Genomic DNA, 7,581 nt, shown 5'->3' with positions numbered 1-7,581 from the left:
ATTAAGCCCTCTCAATTTATAGGAGCCATAAAAACGTTGGCTACAGAGAATTAAGCGTTCCTTCCCGCTTCCCCCAAGCTTTGATTTTATTTTTTTATTTTTTGAGAAGTTGAGAGTTCCCGCACCCTGCCTCTGCTGTGCTGGTCATGTTGAACCTTTCCAGTTCCTTGGTCACTTAGGACTTGGGGCTACATTCATTTGGCTGTTCTTGTCTTTGTCCTGCCACTCCCCCTGCAGCGATGCAGCACCACTGTCTCAAAACATGGCTCAGATTTACCCAGGCAATCCTAGGAACATTTGGTGACTCCCTTAAACCACTCTGATTTCCCCCTTTCCATAGTGTTTTCTACCCTTTCTCTCCTCTTTTATTCCAGGTGAGTTTTCGCTTCTCCTCCATTTCTCTGAAAGGGCATGCCCCACTTTAATGCGATTCTGTCTCTTTCTAGATGCTTCACTCTGTCAGTTGCTCTGCTTAAGGGCTTGCTTCTGCAGTGTGACCCCCATACAACTGCAATCACGACTGAAAGCTGAAACCTTCGTCATACAGTTCCCAGCATTACGTAGTTTCTTTATCTTGGCCTTTGGCATCTGAGATACACATTATCAGGTCCCACTCTATTACTGTTACTGTGATTTGTTTTATTATGACTATTTTGTGTGTGTGTGTGTGTGTGTGTTGCATCAGATTGTTATAAGGTGTGCAATCTTTGTCGTTTCTTCAGCTTGCAAACCGCCTTGCATATAGTAACATAGAAAGGCAGTGTGCAAATTAAAAGTAAAATGGGAAAAAAGGAAGAAATTAAAATGTCAGGGGTCGATCCTGCAAGGGATGTGTGATTCCCACCCTGGATCCCTACCTCCACTCAACAGCTGTGGATCAGAGGGGGCGATCCTGTAAAGTATGGGTGATGCTTCGCTAGCAGCTTTACTTTAAGAAACCCCCAGGATTCAGTGGTGTAGGAAGGGTGGGGCGTGTTCCAGGGGAGGGGGGTGGCACTCGACGGCCCCTCCCCAAACCAAGCCCCGGCACCCGGCCGTACTGCTTCACGGACGGCCGGGGCAGCCCCACGACTCGCCTGACGTCATGATGTCACGACGCCCCCGCCTCCAGGGGGTTGCCTCCGTGCTGCTGCCCCAGGCAGCCAAAAGGCTTCCTCCGCCGCTCCCAGGATTGCCACCTCTGTTCAACAGTAGGGAGGAGAAGGAGACATGAGGGTACCATCTCCTGACCGTGTGTTTAAAACACTAATTAAACCCTGGCCCACCCCTGAACATATGCATACCACACACGGCCTCGGTCCAGTACACCTGAAGGAGCGTCTCCACCCCCATTGATCTACCTGGACACTGAGGTCCAGCACTGAGGGCCTTCTGGCGGTTCCCTCATGGCGAGAAGCCAAATCACAGGGAACCAGGCAGAGGGCCTTCTTAGTAGTGGTACCTGCCCTGTGGAATGCCCTCCCGCCAGATGTCAAAGAGAAAAACAACTACCAGACATCTGAAGGCAGCCCTGTTTAGGGAAGCTTTTAATGTTTGATGGACTATTGTATTTTAATATTTTGTTAGAAGCCGCCCAGAGTGGCTGGGGAAACCCAGCCAGATGGGTGGGGTATAAATAATAAATTATTTATTTGTTTGTTTGTTTGTTATCTCCTCATTTTGAGCAGGATATCCCAGAAGCTGCCTCAGCTTCTGGTCCCAATCCCAGGTCTCCTGCTTTGGTTCCCGTGCTCTGGCCGGTTTTGGTCCCACCCTGTGGCCCAAGTCAATTGACTCACACCAGAGTGCAGGACCAAAAAATGGAAGCAAAACTTACTTTGCTCCTGCATGTCACCACCCTCCTTCCTCCTTCTCCAGCCAGCTTCTGGAATTATGTCTGTGGTGTTGTTGGAGTGTCCAGATTTGCCCTACCAAAATGTTGAAGGGTATGCTTAGGCGGGAAAGGATCTGGGGAGGGATCCACCTTCCACCTTCAAACAACCCTTCCACTGCTGCAATAGGGAAGGGAATCCCTTCCACTCTAAAAGCAGTGGAAATGCACACTGGGTCAGAGCAAGAGTAATGGAGGAAGGGAAGAGCTTTGCAAACATAGATGGACAAGGCTCCCTTTTGATCCCACTGACCTGCTGCCAGCGGTGGAGGAAGCCGCTCGGGCGCCTGGGGCGGCAGGCCCACGATCAAGGCGAGCCACCCATAGGGGCAGGGCGGGGGCGGGGCGAGCCACCCATAGTGCACTGTGGGGCCTCCAGAGTCTGCCTGCCTCCTCCCACTCAGCCGCCCTAGAGCTGGGGAAAGGGAGCGGGGGGACGTTTGGGAAGCGTGGAGTATGCGCGTGCCCAAGCCACTGTGTTTCTCCCAGGCCTTGCGGTGAGGTGAGTGCCACCTGGCATTTTGTCACCCCCCTCAGTGGTGACACCCGGGGTGGCCCGCACCCACTGCACCCCCCTTCCTCCGCCCCTGCCTGCAGCCAAATAAATTGACATTCGGCATTTTCATGCATTCATCTAGCTGAGTTTTGAAACCAAAGAGATTGCCTTCGCAGCTCGTGCAGAGGTAAGGCCCTCTCATTTCAGTGGGATTGATATTCCCAAGCAAATGAGCGTAGGGTTGTGGCCTTATAGGGACACCCTTAAATGCCAATCCTGTCATCTTAAGTTGAATTTATAGGGCTAGATAAACAAGCCATCTGAACGTTAATTGTCTCTTACTGTGCAAACTGCCCCAGCCATTTCTTCCAGGCTTCAGATGACCTGTGTCAGATTATTGTTGCAGTCATTGTGTGTGTGTGTGTGTGTGTGTGTGTGTGTGTGTGTTTGTATGCCATGGCAATATGAATCCAATCTTATCCTGGATTCCAGCCTGAATTTATTAATTGATGTTTTGCATACTTTTGGACTTATGCAAGCTTCTCTCTCTCTCTCTCTCCTTTTACATAAATGGATCTCCTCACTTTATTGTAGTATAGCACCACTGAGGCATTGCAGTAGCAGCATGCATGGGTAGCTGCAAACTTCGGGGGTTCCTCCAACTCTGCCAGGGCCACTCTCTTGCACATGGTTCGTGCTGTTTCAGCTCCATAGGGCTGTCACTCAGAGAATGAATTAACTGTTAGTACATAGGAGGAGGGTCGTAAAATGTTCTCTTCTGGGTATGTTGTTAAGCAGTTAATGCTTCTCACTTTGACACAGGTCTGGCTCCAGTTCGCTATTTCAGGCATGCCCCACAGCTTTTGGCTTAGAACAGGACTTAGAAATTAATGCCTCCTCGATTTCAAAGGAGGATTGTCATATTGCGCAGGGGCCGCAATTTGAGAATCACAAACCTGCTTGTGTACAGAAGTGGCGATACAGTTCTTTGAATCCTGAACTTACTAATTTCATAGAATCATAGAATCGTAGTGTTGGAAGGGACCCCAAGGGGCATCTAGTCCAATCCCCTGCAATGCAGGAATCCATTTACAGGGTATATATGGATGGCAAAGGGACGCGGGTGGCGCTGTGGGCTAACCACAGAGCCTAGGACTTGCTGATCATAAGGACAGCGGTTCGAATCCCTGCGATGGGGTGAGCTCCCATTGTTTGGTCCCTGCTCCAGCCCTCCTAGCAGTTCGAAAGCACGTCAAAGTGCAAGTAGATAAAAAGGTATCGCTCCGGCGGGAAGGTAAACGGTGTTTCTGTGCGCTGCTCTGGTTCTCCAGAAGCGGCTTAGTCATGCTGGCCACATGACCTGGAAGCCGATGAAGCGAGATGAGCGCCGCAACCCCAGAGTCGTCTGCAACTGGACCTAATGGTCAGGGGTCCCTTTATGGACGGCAAGCAAGTTGTTTGCCAGATGCTGATGGACTCCCATCTCCCACCAGCCCCAGCTAACAACCATAGCTAATAGTCAGGGATGATGGGAACTAAGAAGAGAGCTTTTGGATCAGACCAAAGGTCTGTGTCACCTGGCATTTTTGTTCTCATAGTGGCCAGCCAGATACTCATGGGAAGCAGGATATATGAGCACGATAGCACACACTTGCTCACAATACACTGGGTCGAGAAAGGCCAAGAAGCGGTGCCAAACTACCAATTCAGACTCCTCGCTGTGTAACCAGTGGCAAAAATATCAGATGGAGAAAAGCCCTTATAGCTCTGTGGCTCCAATGCATGCACTCTGCCATAGTTGAAGGATGCTATCGCTGGAACCTCTATGAAGAGAGAGTTTGCCCAATGGGGGTGGGGTAGTAATGTGCCTAAAGATTTAGACCATTTGTTGAATCTACAAATGCTTTATGGAATCATAGAGTTGGAAGGGACCACAACGGTCATCTAGTTCAACCGCCTGCAATGCAGGAATCTCAACATGCAGCCCAGTGTCTTCTCCCTGTATCTCTACTTCGCCATCCCCCTTCGCTTGGCCAAGGAATGCGAGCTCCAAGTTTCTCATTCCTTGACCTAGTAAAGGAGGGAAAGGATTACAGCTTCCCATTCTGCATACCAGACAGATGTGTGAATGTATCATGGAGTGGGGAGGACAGAACACCAGAGATCTGTCATATAAAAGCTTGAAGGGTTCCTCGCCCCCGCCCCCCTTTTAAGTGTCAGTAAATGGTGTTTTGAAATCCTGGGCGGGGGGGGGGGGGAGGGCAACATAATCTCCTCCTCGAAACATTGCACTTGATATTCTGCTGCCATTGTATTTCAAAACCTAATTCTACATTTTCTGATTCCTGCAAGATGTTATAATGATTCATTAACAGGCTTCTGGTTTCCTTCAAGCCACAGAGTAATATCTCACATGTGGTCAAATTCTGAGGAATATTATGACCTTTTACACAATGTCTGATATGAAATAAACCTTATACAACAAAATTCTCAGAGCTTTCATTTTCATACAAATCTAATTGTATTTATCATGGTTCCATTAAAAGAGAAACCCATCATTTTAATAAAACCACAATCCTCCCATGAGGCAAAGCTTCCAAGTATATTTACCTTATTAGATCTTCCATTATGAAATATGAGTGCTAATGGAGAAACTTTTAGCATTCAAACTGGGTAAATTGTGAGTCCACTAAGAGTTCCTTTTTTAGCAGTCCCTGGCCTTTATATTTCATTATAAAATTTAAAATCTGCAACGTAGCTCTTAGTGGATCCCAGTATTTTGGCATGCTGCCACAGGGAGCAACCCTATTTACAGAAAGTTGGCATAAAGGAAGCCAGTGTGAATTAAGCTGGTGTAAAGTTACACATTAAATCTGAATCCCCTCATCTATTCCAGATTTGGCGACACCTTAACATTCTGATTACAAGCTGCCTAAATTTCTCAAATAGTTTGAAAATGAAAAAATAATAATAATCATGGTCTGTGTCAGTTTATGATAGTTTTGGTTCATAAAGAGGAATTTGCTGGATCCCTAGATCAAAACATGGAGCAGAATGCTCACCGGTGAGAGAAAGCCCCAGCGGAGGTTTTAAAACACAAAACATGCAGCAAAGTAAAGCGTGGAATGCACACTGTTAGAGCTTTAAAATATCCTCTTTATAAGTTGCTTTAAGAGCTTCCCTTTTCTTCCCCTTCATCACGGCAAAAGCCACACAATTTGGTAAGTTTACAATAATGGCTTTACTTACAAACTTCAAAGGCCAGATTCATGTGCTTTCCCATGCAGCAGCAAGGAAAACGCAGTTACAGAACTTGGTAAAAATATTTGGTATTTAATTTTGTTGGGACACTTTGAGCTTTGATTGTACAAAATGACTAACCAAATTCATAATTAATACAGTGGTACCTCTGGTTGTGAACGGGATCTGTTCCGGAGCCCCGTTCGCAACCTGAAAGGTCCGCAACCTGAAGCGCCGCATCTGTGCATGCGCGTGATGCGATTTGGCGCTTCTGCACATGCGCGTGACATCATTTTGCACGTCTGTGCATGCGCAAATTGCTGAACCTGGAAGTAACCCGTTCCGGTACTTCTGGGTTTGGTGCGTTCATATCCCATGACAAATGCAACCTGAAGCAATCGTAACCAGAGGTACGACTGTATTACAGATTAATGATTTTACCACAACTGAGCCTGGGTTACAATGTCATTTTGCAACAGAAACCAGATGTGCTTCTTTCTTTCCTCCATTCTCTTCAACGAGTTGTTTATCAATTTTGGAGGGCACCGAAGCAGCAAAAATCTGCTGAAGCTTGTTTATAAGTACTGTGTCAGTAGGCTGAATAATATTTTGATTACCCCCTTCTTTAAGCAATAAAGGAACAATCACAATGTTTTGAATTGTGGGGAGAATTAGAAATAATCATCACACACAAAACTGTGGTCAGTCCATAGCAGCGTTTTCAACATGTTCTATAATTCAGGGAGAAGCAATTACAGAATATTTTGGTTGGGTTTTTTGAATCCTATGTTTCTGTCTTTCTTGAGCCCCAAAGCAACTAACACAACACTAAGTAGTACTCCTAGCCTTTGATATTCAGCACAATATCCTCAACTCTGTGCACTATCAGCTAGTAAAAGAAACTGAAATCCCTACAAAATTGAGCATACTTGCCTAAAAATCTTATGAAAGATGGGAATTTGACAATAAGGAAGGCAAGCCTAAGTGGACTAAATTCAATCCAATTGGTATTTCTCTGCAACAGCGAGTGAGTTTGGAAAATGCTGTATCGTTTTCAAGTATGATTGCAATTACTTGTGAACCTTAAATGTGGTGTCTAATGAACTGGACGTTACGTAGAGATGACTTTTCCCTTTTCCCCAATGTCACGTTACAGCAGTGAGTTAAAACTAGTGTGGTAGATGTTAATTTGAGTTTCTTTGCTGTTTTTCTTCCTCCTAGCTTTTCGGGCACTGAAGCTCTCCTCCCTTTACCCTTTAACTCTGCACTCAGCAGAGCTGTGTTGCTTCCAATAATCATTCAGCCAGACCTTCTTCTTGTGGATTGCCTTGCCTCCTTCCCCCAGGCATCTGGCTGGCCGCTATGGGAGCCGGATGCTGGATTGGGCCACTGGCCTGATCCAGCAGGCTCTTCTGTGGCCCTTATGTGAAATTTGCGAATTAGATATTTGTCCAGAATAGACAGCCAGATGCCTAATTGCAAGGCATGCACCATGCCAAGTATGAAGATGGATGCATCTGGGTTAGATAAACACAATTTCCAGTCAGCCCCCTATCATGAGGCTGAAATACATTTTCGTAATGCAAGCCATCCATTTTATTTACATGAAAGTCATCCTGTAACAAGACCTTGTTATCCTTTATGCCTCTTCCCTCCTCCTCCTAAAAATAAAGAAAAAAAGACTACAGGCCATTGTGAATTATTATTATTATTTTTTTTAAAAAGAAATAATAAAAAGATGAGTAGATCATATTTATCAAATGTATTTCCTGAAAAGACAGATTAATGGCCAGCCTATTGTGCCAAAGTGAAAAAGAGATGGATGGCACACTTATAAAGTGTGTCAAAACTTTCCTAAGCGCTGTGCAGATATTAAAAGGATAAGGCAGTCCCTGCCACAATCATGATACTGGATTAAAAAAACAAAACACCCAAAAAGCAATGAGAGAGTAAAAGGAAGGCAAACACTGGAGCA

The sequence above is a fragment of the Lacerta agilis genome, chromosome 4, assembly GCF_009819535.1.
Source record: "Lacerta agilis isolate rLacAgi1 chromosome 4, rLacAgi1.pri, whole genome shotgun sequence".
NCBI classification, from domain to species: domain Eukaryota; kingdom Metazoa; phylum Chordata; class Lepidosauria; order Squamata; family Lacertidae; genus Lacerta; species Lacerta agilis.
This window is presented reverse-complemented; position numbering follows the sequence as displayed.